The sequence below is a fragment of the Triticum urartu genome, chromosome 6, assembly GCF_003073215.2.
Source record: "Triticum urartu cultivar G1812 chromosome 6, Tu2.1, whole genome shotgun sequence".
Lineage (NCBI taxonomy): Eukaryota > Viridiplantae > Streptophyta > Magnoliopsida > Poales > Poaceae > Triticum > Triticum urartu.
Genome location: NC_053027.1, coordinates 237,420,878 through 237,425,787, shown reverse-complemented (window position 1 = coordinate 237,425,787; position 4,910 = coordinate 237,420,878). Strand labels below are relative to the sequence as shown.

The window sequence follows — 4,910 nt, the reverse complement described above, 5'->3', positions numbered from 1 at the left end:
GCATGTCCAGCCATTGCTGCATCTCTCTCTCTCTGCGATGGATGCTCGTGTGTTGTAGTTGCTTTCTCCCCTTCCTATACATGCTTCTACTCACCTTTTTTATCTCTCTGATACGTTGTGTTGCACTACTGTAGCTCGACCCAGGAGGTGCTAGCTCATGCTGGCTGGAGCTAGGATGCAAAAGGGTTGACAGATCCATGCCACACAAGCACTAGTGCTCTGCTTTCTTCTTACTTTGTGTTCTAATTTGCTTTCTTCTTATTTTCAGTTTGCAAGATACAAAAAGAAGTTAAAAAATGTTGTGCCTGGAGTTCATATTATTTGCTACCCCATGATGTACGTCTATAGTTTCTCCCTCCAAATGTGTTGGTCCATGTGGTTGTATTTTTTGTTTTGGATCTATGAAAAAGGTTATTGAAGCTCAAATGTGATAAGCACATAAGTTCAGATCTCCGCTGCTACAATGCTCACGTATACCTCTGTTTGTTTTAATCGTGGCATACAAATTTTGCACTACGAGAAAGTTCAGAGGCAAGAGCGTAGAAAATAAAGAACACAACAAATATTAACAAAAAATTCACTAGGAGAAAAGTTCAAGTCAGGATATGCAAGAAAAGTTAATATTTTATTTCAGTTCAATTTCAAATTCTAGTGAAGTTTCATTTCTTATTTTAATTTAGTCTAGTTTTTATTTTAGTTTAGTTCAATATCTAATTTTTGTTCAGTTCAATTCTTATTTTAGAAACAAATTGAATTGTTTCTTTATCTACATTCTTCTATTCAACGTCAGGGAGAAGGTGCCTCATGGTAAAAGCGTGCCAAGATTTTCTAAGAACCCCAGACCCATCCTGGCGCCGCCCGGCCCCCAACCTCCAACCTCCTCGGATCCAGGCGCCACCCTGCCCCTACCTCCTCCCTGGATCCCGGCGCCGCATGCTCGCATCTCCCCGGATCCCCATGACGCCTAGTCCCCAACCTCTCCGGCTCCCGGCGCCGCCAACCGCCATCCTCTGCCAGTTCCTGTAGCCGCCTCCACCTTTTTCCTCCTGCGGGTCGAACGGTGCGAATCTGGCCGACGTGGTGGGGCTGTGAGACTCACTCGGGTGGAGCTCCTCCGCCTCTAGCCGTTGATCCATAGTTCATTGTCAGTACAGGTTCTGAAAGTTCCTAGTACATGTAGGGGGGCATTTCTGGAATCACGTATCCTTGCTAGCTTGCAGCTAAAATTTTGATTGCATAGCAGTACAGTTTGGTTGTCTCTGAAGTTTTGATTTACAGCAGTACAATATAGTCCTAGCTGCCATGATTCTGCAAACCATTATGCTCTCAAAAGATGGTGCTTTGTTGCAACAAGTTGTGGAAAAAATGAAGTGAAAAAATAAAATGTGCTCCCACAAGTTCATATGATATATTGTTGTTAATTCAATTTCTTTTATATACCTCTACACATGTTTGTTGAAATGCTGAAGAGGAGCTAGACATGTTTTTTGTTCATATTTCTGTTTCTTAAAACAACTGATGTACTACTATCAAAATGGAACTGACAATGTTACTAAACTTGTGTTCTCACTGATTCTAAACTGTTGATGTAGCATTTGTGATGCTCGTCTGATTTTGGTTGGAAGTTTAATGAATCCATACATAGTTCAACTTTTAGGAAGTTAAAAGTTCAACGAGTGTCTTAGAGAAAACTTGGAAGTTTTGTCTATATAAAAAAGATAACAAAAATATATGTGTTATGACCTAAGATGTTCAGGAAAGAGTTCCAGAATATCCCCGGTCGCCGCGTCCCTGGGAAGCCATGCGACAGCCACTACCACTGCGAGCTGCCGGTGCAGCATCCCACCAGCCCCCATGTGCCTCCATACCTCAAGCTCCCAGATGCGTCGTCGTGAACCCTTTGTTCCCCATCGCTGCCTCCTCCAACTCCTTTCATGGCTTTGGAAAATCACTTATCAGGTTTGTTCAGTTCAGACCACACTAAAATGGCCAAATTATAGATAAATATTTGCATTGTCCTAAATTCTTCCACTCTCTAGAAACAAAGTCAGAATGGATGTGAACAGAGTATACTTCCATGGTTTTGCAAGAAATCATACAATAAGTGTACTGTTCACTATGTATTTTATCATCAGTTAAAAAATAATCATAGAAAAAGTTCAATTTGTGTTATTGAAACAACTCAATTTATCGGTATTGTGGAGATCATGCATGACTAGTATTTATGTTCTGAAGATATGAGAGAGTGGGATGTTTGCATGATTGTGGCTGGTTGGAGTGTATGGTCTTGTGGAGATCATGCCTATTATTTGCTTTTGACATGATGTATATATACTGCTAGAAGTTCTAGTACCTATATTACTACAATTCGCCAATAAAAATGTACCAGTTCATTGTGTAGCACATGGTTAACACATATAACTACAAAACAGTTACTTGAACTATACAAGAGTTCAACTTTTACTTGATTTTAGTTCAAATTTTGCGTTATTTTCAATACATAAACTTTAATGTGCAGAACATCGAGGAAATCCTAAAAAATTATATGTGCACTCTATGTATTTTCTTATGCTTACAAGAATTCTGCACTCATACTGTTATGCATCAGTTCAGGTCACCCGTGGAGTTTTAGATACATGCAAAATCATATTAGAGCACCATGCTCTCAGCCAAAGGTTTGAAAAACCATTGCTTTTAGTTCTGGTAACATATGTTTTTGTTTCAGTTTTGCTAATTCTTTCTCCTATGGGCCGTTATATATATATATTATCTTTCACTTGTCTTACTATATGAAAAAATATGTGGCCTTTAGCGAGCAATCTTGCTTAGTTTTCTGGTTAAAAAACAAACAACATGGATTTACCATGTTCTATTAAAAGAAAGCTGGAGTTCAAATTCTAATTTTAGTTCAGTGAAGATCAATGGGAAAATGCACAAGAAGTTCAGATTCTTCTTTCCTAAAGTGTTTGTTTTGGTATGTCTAGCCCAAACAATCATCAAATTTTTAAAAAACTTCTCTGTTGTCAAATAAAAGCTACAGTAATTATTATGGACATGTTCATTACAAACTTATGTAATGGTGCAGTACACCTATTTAATTTTTTTATATATTTACAAAACAAAAATTATAATTCTCAGAAACCTACAAAAAAACATCAATTTATATTGATAGTTGTTCTAGTCCTTATGTTACAACAGTGCAATGAAAAAATCTCATCAGTTCAACAACATGGACATGCTAATGCTGTAGCGAGTCCATGCTAATGCTGTAGTGATCTCGTGCGCGGCCACAAGGATGTCGGCTGCAATGATGCCAAAGTGACGAGCTATCTACATTCTGCCTGGCTGTTGTCCATCTATATCTATGTCCGTGGTGCGTCGCCAGCGGCATCGTCCCTGACCAGGGCACCATGCTGAGGCACTTGCTACTACTAATGCACATTGCATTTGACGCATAAAGATGGAAAATGCAGGAAGCCGCATGTTTATGTGGAGCTAATGCACACCATTTTTTTGCTGAAAAATACCATGGTTAAAATGAAGGTAAGCTTGTGCATGTATTTGTCTGAGGTGGTTGGTTCTGGAAAGGGAGATTCGCACAAGTATATTTAAAGATATGATTTATTAAAAAGTTTTAGCTCTTTCCTTGGTTTATGGTCAGCTCATGCATCGAGTTTCCATCCAATCCATGGGATGACCTCTACTTGCACGTACTTGCTGCTAAAATGTTGTGTTGTTAAACTTGTTATGAAGCCACTGTTATTCTTCAGCTGCGACCTATGGGAGTTTCTTCATCTGTGCTTCAACAAAAAAGAACAGTAGCTGTCCATGCATCTGCCATATCTCTTTCCTCTCTACTACTCTTTTCTCTTACTAATTTGTTTCTCTCTAAACTGCGGCACGGGGGAGGTTGGACTACAGACAGCCCCCGCCGCCCCATGCATTACTTCCTCCGGTCCCTGTCCAGGTATGGGGTTCACACCGGTCCAACTCTTTCTCCCTTCTCCGTCCAGTTGTTGTATGCTACTCCAAATGCCAATGATCATGCAAAACAGTTGTTGCTACGGTCTAGATGATGTGTAGTGTAGATGCCATAGTTTCACCCTATTTTTATGGTTCTAATTATTGCTGCATAACTCTTTAAAAGAATGTTTTGGGAATGTTTGTGATGATGGCTTGTAGGTATTCATGTGAACTTTAAAATAATGACTGTTCTTGTAGGATGTTCAAAGATTGTCGTGGAGCAAGTTCAAGAGATTAGTTTCGTGAAAATAATGTGATCTTTTGGTCAGGATTTTGCATGATCCATAGCCATCAATGGCAACAGGCGAGCAGTTCAAGGCCTCCTGCGTGAGCTTGTTGTCTCAACACATCTATCATCGGAGTATCTGCATCCCCTTGTCGCACACACATGCCCGGTGGTCGAGATAGTGTTGTTTGTGATTACTGGTCGTGACTCTTACGTTGTCATTGGACAAAGAATTTATTCTGTAACTCTGTATTGGCAGGATCTTCAGTAAATATATGTTCTTAGTATTCTAATATGTAGGACAAAATGGTGAAAATTTAAACATCAGTCTGAATTAATACAACTGAGAAGTTCTACTATCAGTAAACGGGTGGACCTAGGTGCAACAAAGCTCTGCCATTAGCCGTGCGGATTATCAGTTCACGTGTATTGTGTTCTTTTTGTTAGTCAGATTGTGTGCAAGTTTGTTACCAGTTCATGTGTATGTGTTCGTAATCACTGCTGTTGCTGCTAGCTACCGATCTGAGCATGGTATTATTGTGCCTGCTTTATGTAATTAGCCCCTTTGTTGGGTGAATCTCCTACTATTTGCTAGCTTTCATATTGTAAAAACACAACAAGTTCACAATTAAAAAAGTTATAAGTTCAACACAACGTCCCA

General features: G+C 39.5%; 1 long non-coding RNA gene across 2 annotated transcripts; it reads left to right on the top strand.

Annotated features, from left to right (window-relative positions):
* Positions 1 to 205: 205 nt before the first annotated feature.
* On the top strand, positions 206 to 4,544 carry LOC125512795. 2 transcript variants are annotated; one of them, XR_007285549.1, is made up of 2 exons: positions 206 to 1,959; positions 2,614 to 4,544. It is a non-coding gene; the product is annotated as an uncharacterized LOC125512795 (long non-coding RNA). The 2 variants fall into 2 exon arrangements; XR_007285550.1 differs by having other exon boundaries at positions 2,609 to 4,544.
* Positions 4,545 to 4,910: the final 366 nt, after the last annotated feature.